Source organism: Manis javanica, chromosome 5 (genome assembly GCF_040802235.1).
Source record: "Manis javanica isolate MJ-LG chromosome 5, MJ_LKY, whole genome shotgun sequence".
Classification (NCBI taxonomy): Eukaryota; Metazoa; Chordata; class Mammalia; order Pholidota; family Manidae; genus Manis; species Manis javanica.
The window spans coordinates 5,098,315-5,117,844 of record NC_133160.1 but is presented as its reverse complement, the minus strand read 5'-3'; the positions used below and the strand labels follow the sequence as shown (position 1 = coordinate 5,117,844).

Sequence of the window (19,530 nt, the reverse complement as noted above, 5' to 3'; positions counted from 1 at the left end):
CCCCGTGTCTGGGATCTGTAAATAATGAATCTTGTGACTTCCTTTGTGTGGGTGTACTGAAACTCCATCTGCCATCAAAACGACCCTGTGGTTTTCACTTCCCCAGTGTGGGAGCCTGGATGCGGAGGGAGCTCCCTGCTGCTCTGGGAACATCCAGCCAGTCATACCTACGTGTTCTTCACTCAGTACCTCAGCCCCGGCTTCCCGGCACAGTACCATTTACATTTTCCAATACGGTCACGCATTACGTTATAAACAAAGGAGAAACTATTGTGTGGTAGGGTGGGGTAACAGCAGAGCAGCCCTTTATGGAGAACATTCTGCCTTTTGGTTTATGAGATTGCCAGCAGGCCAGCAGTTAGGGCTTATGGCAGAATTCCTGCAATTGTAGGATTGTCACAACAGAAATGGCAGAGAGTGGACAATGTGAGAGATTTTTATATAATAAGAAATCCTTGTAGAGGATGCTCAATGCTTTTGTCTTCTCTCTTTAGCATGCCTAACGCTTTTTTCTGGAAATTTCCCTTGGAGACCCACCGCAGTCCACGGAGTTCTGGAGCTCTGTCTCTATACGGGTGTATCACATCCCCCTGTGGCCCATGTGATTGTTTCTGGAATGGACTCATGCCCCAGGCTAGGCTAATCACAGTGAGTGCCACCTGTCCTAGCATCTCTGTTGGAACTCGTGAGGGAGGCATTTCTTTCCACTGGACTTGTCCTTTTATGTCCATTGGACAGAAGCTGGGGACTGCAGATCACCACCTTCCTTAGGGAGTGCCTGCCTGAAAAAGGAGAGAAAACGGAGAGAAGCATTGCTGGAGCACCTGGACACAGCCTTTCCTGAAGCCATCTACTCTGCACTTTTATGTTAAGTGAGCCAATATTTATGTCTCTGTTAAGCTGGCTTGATTAGGTTTTCTGTCACTTGCAACCTAAAGAGTCCTGCTGGTATCTCAGGCAGAACACACAGAGTAGCTTTTGCAGCTTCATCAGTGGCCGCCCCTCCTTGATTTCCCCCTTGGAGTTCTGCAGCTGGCCGCAAACTGACACCCCTGCCCAAAAGCCTCAGGCTCTTGAAGGAGTCCTGGGGCAAATCTTCAGGGCTACCAACCTCACTCCTGGACACCTGCAAGCCTTTCTTCTTCTGATCCTCCTGGCCCCTCATTCTCCTCCCTTTCCTCCTCTTCAAAGGCTCTCTTCTTTCCTGTTTTTCTAGGAGGGAGAATTGTGGACCAACTATGGACCAATGCCAGAGTGTGAAATTTGGAATCAGACACCCCAGACATGAGACATCAAACAGCCCCACTGTGTGACCTAGGCAGATTACTTAACCTCTCTGAGACTCAATTTGCTTTTTTGTAAACTGGGGGCAATAATTCCTATTCATGAGGAGTCTTATAAATAAGCTGTGCACGATGCATGGTCCACAGGAAGTACTCATTTATGTTGACTACTCTTACTAACCTTTACCTCCTCACCCTCAACAGGGCCCATTGAGCCCCTAGCCGTTGATGGCCTTGAGATAAAGAGGAGACCAGCCCTTGGCCATCTGCCTAGCAGTCTCCATAGAGTCATCTGCAGATACTGTTAGCTGATGACTAACTCTTCAAATGAAGTCCACCACTATGAAATGCCTGTCTGCTCAGCCACATTTTAAGAATATAAATACCACCATTGGCAAGATTCAAAGACTAGGGCCAGGTAATGATTACCCCCCCACACCCCCACCCATGGGCCTTTAGTCTAAGGCAGGTTTCAACCTGCGATCCAGGGCATGGAGCTCCTTCTAGGTGAGACTATAGTAAGGAGCCTGGCCTGACAAGGAGCATTTTGGGTCAGCTTAAGGACTAAAAAGCACACGGGAACTATGCTGTCTGTCTTCTGGTCCCTAGTCCAGCACCCTTAAAGAAGAAACAGAACACGGTCAATGAATGCCCATTAGCTAGGTGCTGCTAGGAAACCCCATCACTGAAGTTAGCCTGTGAATGAATTGCAACACTTCACCCATCCTGAACCATCACTGAGATGCTACTAGGTTGTCATATGTGTTATTGGAGCTTTTTCCATTCACAGAACATTCTTTAAATATCCTACTTAGGTAAAATGCTTGACACAACTTGACAGGTCACACAGAGCTGTGTCCTTGCACAACTGGGAATTCCCTTGGATGACACAGATGTTGGTCCAAGGCATTCTGGACATCATGAAATACAGTTTTGTGACCTGGGTGTAGGCTTTGGGGCCAGTCCTTCTGTAAGAAATGGGATCTGAAGCACACTGTCTGCATTTGACATTTTTTTTTTAAGTGTGATTCAACGCACAGCAGAGTTTTCTGTGCAGTCTCTCCTCCCAGCTACTAAACTGCAGACTCCTTGAGGGTAGGGTAGGTCTTGTTTGACTCCATCTTCATATAAACTTGCTTAGTTTCCTAATCTTCCAAATGGGGATCCTAAGGTTCCTGGTTAGTAAAGCTGCTGAAAGCATTAGTAACAGCTGCCTTTGCTGAGCCTGTATCCCACACTGGACACTTTTCTATGTGTGTTACCTGCATTATCTCATTTAGTCTAGGCAATATCTCAGTGGAGCAGGTACTAATATTATCCTCAGATGCAGGGGGATTGACAGATATGGAAACCGACACAGAGGGAGCCTGAGCAATCTGCTCAAAGTCGCAGATCTAGCGATTGCTGGGGCTAGAACTGAACCCAGGCGGTTAGACAGGAGAGCCCAGCTTTCTGACCACATGCTCCACTGCTCCTCAGTTCAGCATGGTAATGTATGTGCAACACACGTGTGGCACAGGGTCTGTGCCCAGCCATTTATAAACTGTAGCATTTGATCATTATTCACATCCTCTGCAGTACTCCACACTCATCATGGACATATGCTAATTAATATTTAGTGAATGGATCCATGCAGTTGATCATCATACTGGTTGAGCTCCTATAACACCCAGCGTACTAATTCCAGACACTAGGAATGGAGCCGGCAGCAAACGGAGAAGGAGATACAGTCTCAATATATAAAATAATGTTAGATGGTGATGTGAAGAAAAATACAGCAGCCCAAAGGGAAAGATGGAAAAGAGCTGAAAGGGGATTGATTTATAGTTGTTTGAAAGTGTGGAATTTTTAGGACCGGATGGGCAGTGAGAAAAGTCCCAAAGGGAATATTTATTTGTGACCTTGTCACACTTTGGCCAAATTAAGTGCCATCACATACCAGTGAAGGTTAGACAAGGGGTTTTGAGACAACAGTAGAGAGAGATGGCTGATGAGGTTGGCCTGGGGGGCTAGAATCCTTATGCCACACCTGCTCACCCTCGTGCAGCGGGAAGACAGGGACCAGCCCCGGCAGAGACTGTCCACATGCACCTTGCCAGCGAGCTTAGCCCATCTGGGAAGGAGCCTCTCGAATCCTCTATTTTGCCTCCTCTTGGTGAGTGACAAAAACATCAGCACACCTTAAATATGATGTCATTCATGTATGGCCAGCACATGAGGACCTAGAAGCCCAAGATGGAATGTTCAGTAGGGCCAAAATGTAGACGCTGAACCCCCAGCCGGGGCAGCTGGACAGAGTGAGAAGCTAATCTGGTTGCGGATTTACAAGCACATGACAACATGGACAACTTTCCTGGTTGCAAATCATGCAAAAGAGGGTGGGTGTTTCAGAGCTGCAGATAACTGGATAAGAAGAAAAAGAAAACAGATGTGTGTGCAATTATGTCCCGGCACTGAGTCATGAGCACACGAGCCGCGTCCTGCAGGAGGCTGTGATCTGCAGGCTGGGGCCTCAGCCGATGGAACTCAGCTGCCGCCTCCCAGCTTCTCTCCCTGCTTGAAGCCCCAGGGAGCTCGGTGGTGACTTCATTAGTGTCCAGTCCTAGTGCTCCACAGGGAATTGGCTGTGCAGCGTCCAGGCTGAGAATGGCCAAGGAAATCTGCACAAACTGAAAAGCAATAGAAACAGCAATTTCTGACACAGGGTTTCTGCACAGCCTGTGGAATTCCATGCAGCAGGTGATATTAAGGGATCAAAGAAGACCATCGGGGGTCCCATCCCTCAGGTGGGCACCTTGCTCTCCCCCAGAGAGGGTGGGGGCCTTCATGCCATGTGACGTCTCGCTGATTGAGGTCTTACCAGCTGACATTGATCATAGCCTCAAAGGAGGGGGGAAATGACAGAAACATGGGAGGGAGGCTCAAAGTTACCAAAAATGATCAAATCTGCCCTAATGAAGTTGGATTTTTTGTGCAAATAATAGTCCCCTTTTCACATGCTCAGCCCTGAAGACCGAAGGAGAAGTGCTAGCTGCCATAGCTGACACATCAGAGTCCCTGATGACGCATCGTATGTGTCCTTTGCCTCTAGCAGCTGAGTACACGGCTTGCTTGGCCACCCCCAAAAGAAATGTGCCTAATTCTATTAGCGAGGCGCCTGAGCCAGGGGCTTTGGCTCTTCCCTTCCTCTCTGGGGAGCACGTCAGGACCAGGCGGAGCACAGTGAGCGGGATGCACATGAGAGACTCCCTGGGCTGGGCTCTCCGTTTGCGGCCGGCAGGGCCTGCCGATCACACCGATGACCAGCCCGTAGCGCTGTCTCTCTTTCTTGTGGGGGAGCCTTTCTGTTGAGCCACAGGCATGAAGGCCCCTGGGTGTTGTCTGCCAGGACTGGGGCATAAGCCCTCCACGGGGCCCCATGGTTCCCTAGCAGAGAATTAGCCAGGGGCTCATCTTCCACAGTAGCAGCAGGGCTTTGCTAGCAAAAATAAAAATGGCGGAGGGAGGCAGTCGATAGCATCTACTAAAATGTTTACCCGCCCTGTATGAGGAGCAACTTGAGGCACAGAGAGAGATGAAGCAACGTGCCCAATGTCACATTTCTGGTAGGTGGCAGGCCTGGGGTGACCCACAGCCTAACCTCTGGCATCCTTATGTTTCCTACCCCAAGTATTTAAGAAAGCCTTTCCTACACAAAGACATAGTTTCCAATGTTTTCTTTTGAAATTTTGTTTTTCATATGTAGGTCTTTAATCTATTTTGAAGTCAGTTTTAAGTATGATATTACAGTAGGAATCTAAATGTTTTTAAGATGGAAAAATGGTTGTCACAGCTTATGCTTGTTTGGGAATAGTCCAGCCTTTGTCCTTAGCTTCAAGGTCGCCCGAATCATGGAGCAAGTTTCCTCTTCTGCCATCTATTCTCTACCGTCGCTTCAGTACCAGTCTTTCTCAGTAACTACAGCTTTGTAACAAGTCTTGACATGTGAAGGTGAATCCCCTAAACTTCTTCCAAATTTTCTAAATTGTTCTCAGTCCCTTGATTCTACACAAGTTTTACAAGAATTAATTTGTTAAGTTCCACTGTGCAGGCAAAATCAAAAAATAGTCATTGGGATTTCGCCTGGCCTAGGGTACTTTGGACACATTTTTATTTTTACAATATCGAGTCTTGCATCCACAAATAAATATGGCCTCTATCTCTATTGATCCTGGTTTTCTTTTCTGACCTTAAATAATGTTTTATCATGTTCTCTGTAGAGGTCTCATCAATATTTTCTTAGCTATATTCTAAAAACCCACATCGGAGTGAAAAGGATTTTAGAGATTATCTGGTCTGATCACCTCACTTACAGGGGAAAGAGGAAGCAGGCAGTTGGGTCTCCAAGAAGATGCCATCTGTGTGCCCACAGGAATGGCAGTGAGGCATTGGGAGGGGCAGGGAAGCAGGGAGAGGCCAGGGCAGAGCAAAGAAGACCACACATGGGGGAGCTTGTCCCCAGGAATGGACGCCATCGAAGAGCAGAGGTGGCACTCTCAGTGACGACGAAGTGGGGTGGGCAGTGGAGAGGTGGTAGTGGAAGGGACTTGCCCACAATGGCGGGGGCCAAATAAAATGTGTAGGATTCCCAAAGTATCAGAAGACAAAAGTGATTTTATAGTTAAAATCCAGGATATGAATGGGGACCAGAATACAACCTTTAGCCAATAAAGACAGATCCTATGATCAAATTGATGGATATGGACACAGCAATGATGTGACCAGAGTTTGAGCATGGGCTTATATAGGCCTACATTTTCATCACAGCTGAAAGATGAACAACAGTGGTAGTAATAATGATGGTTAATATTTACTGAGCACTTACTACATGTCAGGTCCCATTCTAAGCTCTATACATCTATTAACTCATTTAATCCCCCTAACAACCTAGGAGGTAGGTACTTTATCATACCCATCTTAAAGATAGAGAAACTGAAGCACAGAGAGAGTGATAATTTGCCCACAGTCACACAGCTAATAACTGGCAGAACTCAGGTGTGAACCCAGGATTCCGGCCATAGAACACACGCTTTTCGTCACTATAAAAAACAAAATGAACTGTGTCTGCAGCTGGGAAGGTGGGCTCCTCTCAGGGTCCTGACTGCTAAGCCTTGAGCCAATCTTTTGAACCCATCACCTGAGAGATTCTTCAGCCACAAATTTGGTGACTGCTCCCCTCTGCCTGCCTCCCTGCTATTTTCTTTCTAGAATCTACCTGGTCTGGACAACATGCTAATGAATGAACTGAGAAGGTCTGAATTGCTGGTGGTATTTCATCAAGAAATCCACTTGCTTGATAAAAAACCGAGCACTGGTGAATAAACCAGAGTGACAGGACCGTGCAGGGGTGCTAAGTGGACCTGAGATAACTTAGTTCAAGGGGTTGTCCTGCTGCCAGCACCACCTCCACATGTAGAACTAATAAAACAATTTCAAAGTATACAGGTATGGTTCTCAAAGTAGGAGGAAGAAGGCAGCATACCAGGTAGAAAGGATATGGCCTCATGTGCTGCTGCCTCCATAGACGGGCTGGGAGATGACTCCCACTTATGCCACCAAATAAGGTGGCACCTCACTTCCTTTAAAGACAGTGGGCTGAGCAATGGCACAGGGTAAGTGAAGAGAAGTGAGCAATGCCCATACAGGGAGGCTGTAATCAGACCTACAAGACCCGTTTACATTATTATTATACAGCAGCAAATCAAGGGTCCCAAAAATACCAGGAACAAAGACTTTACTTTAAGAACCCCCAATTTTCTGAAGCCGAGTCAGGAAGTGGGGAAACAAAGTCACAGAAATACAAAGATCTTCGTTGACTTCCATTACATGAGACTCATAACTCTTTCCCTTTTGCTTGATTACAAAATAATCCTTACTTGATAAGACAACTCAAACATTTCAGAAATGTATAACATAGAAAATTAAGTCCCCCAAAATATAATCTGCTGCAGTGGGGTCACATGACACAACCAGCTTTTTCACCCAGAGCACACCCAGGCAGCACTTTGTTCTTGTTACCGTCCTGTAGTTTTCCACTGTATACATGGAAAACACTGATGGAGTCAATCTTGTATTGGAGAATATGTGAGGGTTTGCAACCTTTGTGCTTTTCCAGTGAGGCAATGAGTAATGCCATTCTGATTGTCATGGACACGGAAAGTTCTAGAAGAGACATTTGGTGCCACTAGAGGCCTCAGAAGTAACAATTGCCCCCATTTCCTGAGTGCTCACTGCCTGTGTCTTTACACTATCAAAGCATTTTTATCCTCACCAACCTCTGAGGTAGGCATGATGGTCATCCCCACTTTACAGATGAACAAACTGAGGCTCAGAGAGGATAAGAAACATGCTCAGAGTCAAAGCGCTAGTAAGTGGTAGGACTGGCACCAAAATCCAGGCATGTGAAGAGGACACTCTTGCACCTGACCCATAAGGTTATCGCAACAATGAGGTAACAGAGACATGAGGGAAGGCAAGGAGGGGGTTGGGTGGAGGTAACCCAGGGTGACGTTATGGATAGATGGACAGAAGTACGGGCATGCATGGGAAAAAAAATATTGAAATTACTTTTCTGAGCTAGAAAAATAGAATTGCTCCTGAAAGGCAATAAGGCAACATTACGCATTATTTCTCCATCTCAGGGCTTTGGAAAGTGGAATGAGGAAAGCTGGTCCAGCTGACTTGCTGAGGGGCCTGGAACACAGCGACAGTGGAAATAAACGCATTTTCCTCAGTGCCCTACGTATACAGGAGAGCTGGAGGCAGGACAGCAGTGAGGTTAGGTCTGCAGCCTCCACATCTGGACAGCCTCCGGCCTAAGTCCCAGCTTCCCTCCAAGACTAGCAGCAGCCTGGAAAGGCCTATCACTGCCTCAGTTTCCCCATCTGCTCAGTGGGGATTCAGACACCATTTGCTCCTATGAATTTTAGTGAGCATGAAATACGATGTACTCTCCCCTTGGCAGAGTATCTGGCACATGATAATAAATCATACCCTTACTTTTTTCCACTATTACTCCATCTTCTGCACATGCTCCCAGGTCCCATCTCCACACATGGTGGACACTCAGCTGCCAGGCCTAGACATTTTGACTCTGTCCCCTGGTCTTAAGCAAGGTCCCCTGTGTGACCTTGGGCAAATGTCTCAACCTTTCTGAGTCTCAATTTCCTTGTACAGAAAATGGGAGTCAAAATACACCTACATCCCCTGTAGGATTGAGAGGGGTTTCCAATGTGCTAATGCACAGAGCATGGGACTGGGTACATGGTAGGCATCCTTAGATATGAACTATCCCTATTTCCACTCATCCATTTGACTAAAATGTATTTGAGCGTGTTCAATTTGAGAGCCTATTGTAAAGCAGTGTTCTAGGAACTGCAAGAACATCAGTGAATGAAACCAGACAAACCCTGCCCTCGTGGACCCCAGATTTAGGGAGAGAAGGCAAACAATAAACAACTAAATACATGTCAGGTTAGGGAGCAGTACTGACTTTAAAAAGGAACAAGGACAAGGCGCAGCCTTTGTGCCCACCCCACCCTGCACACAGGCAGTGACTGGAGTATCCTCTTTGCCACTCCCCTACCCCCCGGTCCCCCCACCCGGTCTTGTCCCCCCTGGTGGGGACCTTTCCATTGGTCTCAAGTTTGGCTGCAGGTCCTCGTTTGTTTGGGGCTTGGACAGACTTTCCAAGCTGCTCCTCTTGGCGTCTGCTGTTTATGAAGATAATTCTGTTGCATGAGCCTCCCAGGGCCGCTCCATTGGTCCAAGCATCTGTTCAGCTCAACTTCTTTATTTATTTCTCCAGTAAACAACCAGGGCAAAGGCAGGGTTCTGTGGTATTTCCACAACTCCTGCTGCCTGTGCCAAGATCTAATAGGATGCAGAGATAATGAGGGGAGGAAGGCGAGCTCTGTGATCTGAATGGAACATAGTGTGATGCTCTGGAATCTCCTTGCAGAAGCTGAACCTTTGGTGCAGGTGCCCCCGTGCCCCTGGCTCCCACAGCACCCACAGCAGCCCGTGGCATGGGCAGAGCTGCCCACTCAAGTGGACATCTGCTGATTTTGCCCCACCAACATCCGTTCCCTCTTTGGCTGCTCACAGCATGCCAGTGACTACCCTAAAGGACGCCCAAAGGACCATCCCTCTTATTTCTCAGTCTAGGAGGTTTCAAGATAGGCCTAAAGACCGTTGTTTCCCCTCCCTACACCCCCACATCCAGAAACAGGTACCTGGCTGAGGCCTCCCCACTGAAGCTCTGCTCCTTCCTCCAGCCTTGCTATTGGTTCTGCAGTGGTCATGTGACCCAAGCAGGGCCAATGCAGGCCTTCCCTGGACTTTTAGGGGAACAGCACATGGCAAAGGTGGGTTCTCTCTGGATCGCTAAGATGGTAGGATGCGGGCTCACAGCTGCTGGTGAACATCGCAGCCACCATGTGGGGCGAGCCTGCCTGAGAATGCGAAAGACACAGAAGAAAGCAAAGCTGAGGGGTGCAAAGACAGATTTCCGAAATTAATACTTGAGCTCCTGGATCCAGCTAAGCCTGAAGTCCCTGGATTTGGATTTGAGCACTTTGTGTGGTTTCCTGTCACTCACAATGAACAGCGCCCCAACCAGTCCACATACACACATTGGTAGATAGATACAAGGAAGCGGGGTGTAGTGGTAGAATGAACACTGTGCAGGATGGAAAACGAGAGAACGTGTGAGCAGAGGGTGAGGAGGTCTGAGAGTTACACTTATGGCAGTGTTCTGTGTCCCTCAGCACAAACGCCGAAGTCCTTACCATACCTACATGGCCCTCTAGTTTACTTCTTGGGCCTCAGCTCCTTTTTCAACCACTTGCACCCTCTTTATAGTCACATGGCCTCTATATACATTTTTTATGCCATGTAACAAATTATCCCAAATATAAAACAATACCTGCTTATTAAATAGCTCACAATTCTGTAGGTTGGAAGTATAGCATGGCTTGGCCGGGTTCTTCACTTAGACTGAAATCAAGGTTTTGGCCAGCTGTGTTCTTATCTGCAGCCGAGGGTGCTCTTCTAAGCTCATTCCTGTAATTGGAAGAATTCCGTCCCTGTGGTTGTAGGACTGTAGTTCCCATTTCCTTGATGGCTCTCAGCTGGGGGCAGCTCTCAGCTCTTGGCCACCATCTTGTCGTGTGGCTCTCTCCATCTTCACCCAGCAACAGCAAATCAAATTTTTCTTGGCTTTGGATCCCTCTGATTTCTGCTGCCTCCACCCAGGGTGAACTCTCTGCTCTTAAATAGCTCACCTGATAGGGTAAGTGCACCTGGCTCATGTGTGCATCTTAAGGTCGACTGACTTGGGACATTAAGTGCAAATGCCAAGTCCTTTCACAGTAGCGCCTGGATTCATGTTTGGTGACGATCGAGAAGATGGGAATCTTGGGGGCCAGCTTTAGGACTCTGTCTACCACAGCTTCAGCGATCCCCACATGTCAGAATCATGCTCTCCCTCAAGGCCTATACCTGCTCTTTCTGCAGGTGGCCATGCAGCCTGCCTCTCGCTTCATTCAGGCCTCCAACAACAAATGCCCTCTCCTTGAGGAGCCCCTGAGCTCCCAACAAAACACCCCCACCCCGCCCATTGCTCTCCAGCCCCTTAACCCTGCTTTGTTTTTCTTCATCAAGCTTATGTGATTACGAATTTATTTGCTCTGTCTCCCCCACTGGACTATAAGCCCTGAGGCAAGGACTTATTTGTTTGTAGAGTCTGGCACAGAGTATATGCTCAGTAAATATTTGCTGACTAAAAGGATGAACATGTTTCTTAAATTTCTGAATGGTCTTAGTCACCCTGGGTCCTTCTCATATTTATCTGACAGCGCTGGGCTCCACGGGAGGCAGAGTGAGGCTGATATGGAGAGCCCAGGCCCCCGGGCCAGCCTGTCTGGGTTCATATCTTAGGCACCCGGCCCTTTACCTCTCAAAGCCAGTTTCTTCATCTGCATCACAGGGAGAATATTAGTACCTACCTTGAAGGGTGCCTGTAGGTGCTAAATGAAATCATCTAGGCACCCAAATCAAAACTATAAGGTGACACTATTTTACACTCTCAGATAAGTAAAAAGTAAAAACGGATGACACTGTCAAAGGTTGGCGAGGATGGGTATGACAGGGATTGCCACGGAGCATGCACATCAATGGAGTCACTTTAGATTCATTTGGCAGAATCTAGCGGAGCTGAGGATGTGAGTGTCTTATGTCCTGCGGGGGGCCAAGCACAGGAATCCTTGCCACTACAACTCTGCAGTCTCATCCGCCACATCAACCAGGTGATAAGGCTTCTACCAGGCAGGTCTTACAAGGCACACTCACAGATGCTATTGGCAGTAACACAGCTGCAGTTGATTGGGGGCCAGACACTAGAGCAAGCACTTTACACAAATAACCTCATTTCATTTTCATCGCCACTTTACAGAAGAGAAAATGGAGGCTCAGAGAAGTTACTTTCTCAAGATCACAGAGTTGGAAAATAGCAAAATTCTGAACTGGACCTTGGACAGTAGATGGCTGGGGCTGGGGGGGTGCTGAGGGGTGGAGGGTTGTGGAAGGAAGGAGGAGGAAGCCAAGTGGCTGAGCAGACAGAATGACAGCACCAAGACATCCCAGCGTGCTCTCTTCTGCACAAAGCTACGTGACCTCCCACATGCCCCCGCATTTCACCCCAAGGTGTACACCAAAGAGAAATGAAAACATTTATCCACACAAACAGTTGTATGTGAATGTCCACAGTAGCATTATTCATTAAAGTGGAAACAAACTAGTTAAAAATATAAATGAATAAATAAGTCACAGGGATGAAAGATACAACATAGGGAATATAGTCAATAATATTGTAATAACTTGCTAGGTGACAGATGGTAAGTACACTTATTGTGGGGAGCATTTTGTAATGTGTGTAAATGTTGAATCACTATGTCATGCACCTGAAACTATTATAATATTATGTCAACTATACTTCAATTAAAAAAAAGTGGAAACAACCTAAGGGTCCAGCAATTGATGAATGGGTAGACAAAATGTAGTACATGCCTACACTGGAATATTATTCAGCCATAAAAAGGAATGAGGCACAAATACATGCTGCAATGTGGATGCACCTTGAAACTGTTATGCTAAATGAAAGAAGTCAGTCACAAAAGGTTGCATATTGTTTGATTCCATCTGTTTGAAATGTTCAGAACAGGCAAGTAGATGAGTGGCTGTGGGGGGCTGGGGGAGGGAAGAATGAGGAGGGACTGCTAAAGGGTACAGGGTTTCTTCTGGGGGAACAAAGATGCTCTGAAATTAGATTGTGATGATGGTCGCACAACTCTGTGAACTGAGGGCTTTAAAAGGGTGAATTTTACGGTATTTGAATTATATCTCAGTATAGCTGTTTTTTGAAATGTGTTCTAAGGATCTCTGGTTTCTGAGTGTTAGTGGGAAAAGGTCATGAAAAGATTAGTTTGACAAATGTGGATTGATCAAGTTCTATAGGATTTTTAATGCAGGACTTCTCTGAGCCTTCAATTTGTAGATGTGCACAGTGACTGATACTACAAAGAGGAACAAGTTCTAATAGTAGAAAACACTCATTGAGTATTCACAATGTACCAGACATATATTAACTCATTTGCACATATTAACTAGTTTTCTCCCCATACAATTCTGTGAATCAAGTACTATTATTATCTTCATTTCATGAATGAAGAAACAGAGGCGCAGACAGGTTGAGGATCTTGCCCCAGATCATGTAACTAGCAAGTGGTAAAGCCAAGATTTGAACCCAAGTAGTCTTGCTCTGGGATTCATGATAGACTGCTTATCTTGATGTAATATGCAGCATTTCCAGAATATGTTTGACCATGGCTTACTTCAATAAAAAGAGTCTTGAAACACCTTCTCTCCATCTTCAAGGAGCACCTCTCACCTGGACAAGTACCATCCCTTTTGCCAATCTCACTGCCTCCACCCTCACTCCCTGGCATCCAGCCTCCTGTCTTATTAACACAAATTACATCATTCCCTTGCTCCAAAGCTCCCACAGCTTCCCGCTGCCTTTAGACCAGGCTCTCTCATCAGGGCGCTACTGACACTTGGGATTGACTCATTTTCTGCCCACGGGGCTGCCCTGTAAGTCATAGGATGTTTGGCAGCATCCTTTCAGTCTTCTTACTAGATGCCAGTAGAACCCCCCCCACCAAACTATGGCAGCCAAAATGTCTCCCAATACTGATAAATGTCCCATGGGGGCAAAATTGTCCTGGTTGGAAACACCACCTTAGAATAAAGTCCCAATTCCTTACCTTGGCTGATAGACTCCAGATGCCCACCTCCTCTCCTACCACCTTCCTGTCCCCCACATCCTCAGCAACATGGGCCTGCTCTCTGATCTTTAAATATGCCAAGTACGTCTCTCCTCAGGACCTTTGCATGGACTCTTTCCTCCATCCTGTGGCTGGCTCTGCCTCATTATTCAGGTTTTCCGTGTTCACCTTCTTTCGTCTTTCTCTCTTTCTTGTCCAGCTAATCACTTGCCTAACACCTGGATTTGTTTTCCCCATAACATGTTGCTATTGAAATTAGTTGTGTATTCATTTTTTTTCTTTATAATCTGTCTTCCCCACCAAAATACCAGCAATGTGTGTGCAGGCACTTGGCAATCCTACTCTTCAGTGACTCGCCAGTGCCAAGAAGATCCCTGGGCTCCGGGAGGGCACGTGTCTCCAAGAGCAGGTGAATCATGAATCCGTTCATATGTAAACGGGAAAGCCCTCATCTGCGTGCACAGGAAAGACAGGGGATTGGAGGGAACTCCTTAGGGTTTTTATCACCTTGGTTCTGGGCACCCAACATGCCTCCTGGTTTTTTTTGTTTTTTTTTTTTGAGAGGGCATCTCTCATATTTATTGATCAAATGGTTGTTAACAACAATAAAATTCAGTATAGGGGGGTCAATGCTCAATGTACAATCATTAATCCATCTCAAGCCTAATTCTCGTCAGTCTCCAATCTTCTGAAGCATAACGAACAAGTTCTTACATGGTGAACGAATTCTTACATAGTGAATAAATTCTTTCACAGTGAACAGTGCAAGGGCAGTCATCACAGAAACTTTCGGTTTTGATCACGCATTATGACCTATAAATAATCAGGTCAAATATGAATATTCGTTTGATTTTTGTACTTGATTTATATGTTGATCCCACATTTCTCCCTTTATTATTATTATTATTTTTATTTTTAATAAAATGCTGAAGTGGTAGGTAGATGCAAGATAAAGGTAGAAAACATAGTTTAGTGCTGTAAGAGGGCAAATGTAGATGATCAGGTGTGTGCCTATGGACTGAGTATTAATCCAGGCTAGACAAGGGCAGCAAGACATCCATGGATGCAGAAGATTTCTCTCAAAGCAGGGGCGGTGAGGTTCTGAGCCTCACCTCTGTTGATCCCCAAGTTCTCACCTGATGGCCCCCCTGCGACTGTGCCTGTCTTAATGCCTCCTGGTTTTTTATAAAAGGTCTCTTTCTACAAAAACCAGTTGCCAAGCAGTCTTTAAAATGGAAAACAAACAATAAAAGAAAATGAAGCAGCAGAGTGGAAAGATGAGAATTACTTTAAAAAAATTTTAAAGTCTCTTTAAAGCAAGTCTCTGTTTGGTGTCAACTGATTTTTCAAATAAAACAGAGACTAGATGTTGGAGCAGGATTGGAAAACAATTGTGGTAGGGTGTCTCTAGGTCACAGCTTCGGCAATTCCAACAGAGGCGGGTGGGTGGAGGGGGGCGGTTAGCAGCCCAGTTGGGGTGTGAGGGAGAAAGAAACAAAGAGCAGAATGAGTCAGGCTGGGCTGGGGCAAGGCGCCACCCTGTGTGCTAGCAAGCGGAGAGGCGCCAGGCTTCGCCGCAAATGCACAGGACGACTTCACACAGTGGAAGGAACCCGGGGCTTCTAAAGCACCCCTGGATTTCCTCCCCTGGGTTGGTCTTCTGTGGAGGGATTTTGAACTCTGCAGGGATTTTTCTGAGCATGACTTTGCCCCCTGGGCTGAGCTTCTCCCTCTGTTATTGAGAACCTCTCACTACCTCTGAATTTCCTAGGCCCTAGCTGTAGAGGTCCTGGAACGTTATGATGGAGGTCCTAAATATTTCAAACCACCTGTGAAATGTTTTTACAAAAATAAAAAAGAAAGAAAGAAAAGAAAAGAAAAAAAAATCAAACCAGAAGCAGTCAAGCCCCCTAAATCTAACCACTCATTTACAGAAAAACCCAGGGACAGCAAAACATGTTTAATGACACCTCAGAGATGGAATCCACAAACTCTTAATTGCACAGAACTCTGGGAACAAATGATTTCGTGTCTTTAACAAATAAATGGCAAGGAGAGAAAAGAGGTGAACCTATAGAATTAAAGACACCTTAGAGACATGTCAACCAACAGCCATGAGTGGATGGACCTTATCTACACCTTGATGGGACAAACTATAAAAACAATTCATGAAACATCTGGGAACATTTCAGCAGTAATGGAGTATCCAGTGATATTAAAGGATGATTGTGAACATAAATTTTGGTACAATAATGGGGGCATGGTTGTTTTGAAAAGAGTCCTTATTTTATAGAGATACATGTTCAACTACTTATGGGTGAAATAATATGATGCTTGGGATTTGCTTCCAAATAATCGGGAGGAAGGATTGGGAGGGGGTAGATGTTGGTAAAAAGAGTGGCCATGAGTTGACAGTCCTGGGAGCTGGTGTCGAGTCCATGCTGGTGCATGACGTTACTCTGTCCTTCAAAACAAACATGGCTTCATCTATAAGATGACCCACAGGCTCACAGATATTTTGGTGATCTTATTAAAATTCAATTTAACTTTCTTTTATTGCTCTATTAACATCATGCACCCAACTATATAATAATCACTGACTATGAAAAATGGGCAGATTAATTTGTCAATGCTGAATTACCTCGACTTCAAGGCAGTATTGGGACTGAGAGTAGATAAACTGTTCCTGTCTGTTTTTGAAACCCAGTGATTTTATTCGTGCTTCTCAGAGCCTCAACTTCCTCCCCTGCAAAATGGGAAGAAGTAAAGGAGATGTTGTGTGTGCCGTGCTTGGGCCAGTGTCCGACCACCAGCAAACTGCACTTAGCAATATGACCAGTGCCAGCAATACCACAAGAATGCAGAGAATGGGGTCTTATTTACAGAAAAAAATTATGCTTATTTGGGCACGAGCAGAAATGTCTGGGATGAAATACTGCAAACAGATAACAGGGATTATCCCATGGGAGTCATTCATTCATTCAACAAACACTACTGAATACGTTCTGTGAGGAGGCACAATGAACTGGGCCTCAACAGGACACAGATGACCTCAGACCCTGCTCTCCTGGGGCTGACTGAGCAAAGAAGGGCAGGTCTGTGGAGACGGGGAAAACAGGGGTCGACACTTAGGGGCAGAGCAGGGAGATGTTCCCAGCAAGATCTAAAGGGCAGAGAATGAGCCAGGCTGGATTTGGGGGTGGGAGGGCAGAGAGTAAGGAGAGAAAAAAGACAAGAATTCCAAGTTGCTAAGGGAAGAGCCAGAGCTGAATCCTGTGGGGCAAGGATGAGCAATGTAGGGTCAGAAGGACGGCAGAGTCTGGGGGGGGACCAATGAAGGTGAGTGGCTGCAGAGGGAGCTTCTTCACGTTTACTCCATATCTTCTGAATTACATGAATATTTTATGAAAAGATGTATCACTCTTCCAACTTTTTAAAGAATGAAAAGAAAACACACACACACAACAAAATCACATTATAAAGCCCCAAGAAGTAAAGGAATTATTATGGCATTTTTCTCTACTCCATTTCTCTCAAGAACCTGTGTTAAAATTCACTTAAATTTCCTAAAGAAACTACCTTGCTTAAATGTAACAAGCACGACACCCTCTCCCACCTGGTTTGCTGGAAGGGCCTCCCCACCCTTCCCTACCTCCTTTACCTTTTTTTGGTGTGTTAGTTAAAGGAAACAATAATTGTGCCTAATTTAAATGATGCTCCTTTTCAACCTTTTTGGAGGCTCTGACCCAAAGACAAGTTTCTGGATGTCAGGTTGGGTTGGGAGAAAAGACCCACTAGTGGGGTTTGGGAAAAAGCTTTTCATTTTCTCTGTCCCCGTGCTGAGCACAGCAGGAGGAAAGAGTTCAGCATCAGGGTGGCCCTGCAAAGTGGCATGTTTCGGTTACATCTCCAGTCTGTTGCTGGGATGGAGTGTATTTTTCTGGTTTCCTCTCACGCATGGGGCTGGGACACTTGACTGGGCGCGTGCACGTTACCTGAGCAGAGGCTGGATGCCTAGAGGCAGAGTCTCAGGTTTGCTGAAGTAGGAACCCAGAGAGGCCTTTTCAAGTCGGCACCTTGTGATTCTCCGAGCAGGAATGCCAGGGTTATTATGGGTTGCCCCCTTCACTGTTTTGATCCCCTCTCTGTGCCCCTGCCCAGCTCAGGACATTTCATTTCATGTCAGATCTGCGGAGGCCACTGGATTCCGGCTGATTAGTCCATTAGATAATACAGAGGGGTCTGTCCACATAAAAGACAAAGACAAGTAGACAAAGGGTTCTTGTCCCAGGAGACAGGCCCCACCCAGCAGACAAGCCAAGCTGGTGTCATTGACTTGCCTTTGCTCTTCAAAGGCCTTTTATTGGTTTGTTCCTCACTGAGGATAAATAAGAGCTCACCTGCTACAACGTGCCCGCATCTGAAAGACGGGAAAACAGGCCACAGGGTCTTCCATCACCAAAGAAGCCCCTGCAAAATTATGGCATGTTCCCAGCTGGATCCAGTGGCGCTTCATATCCTGATATAACAGCTCAAATATGGAGTCAGGATCTGTCTCTCAGCTCTGTCCTGGAGTGCAATCATGCACAAATTGTTGACCCCTCCAAGTCTCAGTTTCAGCATCTGTGAAACAGGGACAGTAATTCTTACCTCTCAGGGTTGTTGATTTAAATTCATTCACATCCTGCCAACTTAATTATTAAGTGTTCACTCATTTATCCCCCTAGATGGTGAGCTCCCTAAGGGCATAAAGGCTAGGACTCTGCTTGCCTTGTTCACAGCTCTGTCCTCAGTAACTAAGCTTCCCAGCACAGGGTGGGCAGTGAGAAAGTATTTGTGATAATAATGACGGTCCTCTGCACAGTGCTTGGCACAGGCAGGCATCATTATGAACAGAGAAGCCCATTATAATTTATCATGAGAAACCAGTGTTCATTTCAAACTATCAAAAACCAGGAGTCCAGGGAACAAAATAGTTCTCCACTGTCAGATGGCTCTTCTAGCACAAAGCCCTCAGGCCCCCCGCCAGGCAGGACCAGGCCCCCACAGGCCTTTTGGCTACCCGACCCCAAGGTCTTTCTCTCTCAGGGACATCATAGCCAGGGGCAGAACTTCTCTGGGTCTTCAGAATTCCTATCTTCTATCTGGAAGGTTCAGAGGGAGTAGGGAGAAAGCTCACGAATCTGCAAAGTGATGATGTGGTCCAATGGCAGATTGCTAGGTAAACACACTAGATACTCAGTTAAATTCGAATTTCAGATAAACAAAATATTTTTTTAGTAAAAGTATGTCCAAAAGATTGCATGGGACCTAGTTACTTAAAAAAAGAGTTATTCTTTGTTTATCTGAAATTCAAATTTAACTGAGTGTCCTGTATTTTAATTTGCATAGTCTGGGGCCCTACAGAATGATGGAGCTGCGACGTTAACCCAGGCCTGCCAGAGCTTGTGGCCTCGCTTTCTCCCCTTCCCACATTATGAACATCCTGCAGTGGTTGTGAGAATTCAGAGACTGAAATCGACTTTGTATGCCTTCAATTACTATATAAACATTCGTAAGGGCAGGACTTTTGTTTGCCTGGATCACTGCTGAACACAGTAACTAGAATTGTATCTGGCACACAGTTGGATTGCCATAACTATTTGTTGTAATAAAAAGTCGCTGGTACTAGTTCCCTAAATAGCAGGAAAAAAACAAACTAACCATAAAACCACTTATAGGAAAACTGGATCTAACATCCCATGCATGCCATGCTCTTCCCGCTTGCTCGCCAGAGGTGCCTTAGGAATGGGTATCACTCTCCCCGCCACGTGGGACTGCACATGAGAGAGCCCCGCGCCTGCGCACTCTACCCAATGGGAGGT

General features: G+C 46.1%; 1 long non-coding RNA gene across 2 annotated transcripts; it reads right to left on the bottom strand.

The window, feature by feature from the left end:
• Positions 1 to 406: 406 nt before the first annotated feature.
• On the bottom strand, positions 407 to 19,508 carry LOC140849743 (uncharacterized). 2 transcript variants are annotated; one of them, XR_012131918.1, is made up of 3 exons: positions 19,370 to 19,508; positions 18,067 to 18,289; positions 407 to 778 (listed from the first exon to the last, which is right to left on the bottom strand). It is a non-coding gene; the product is annotated as an uncharacterized lncRNA (long non-coding RNA). The 2 variants fall into 2 exon arrangements; XR_012131919.1 differs by lacking the exon at positions 407 to 778 and adding an exon at positions 17,770 to 17,908.
• Between the last annotated feature and the right edge of the window lie 22 nt (positions 19,509 to 19,530).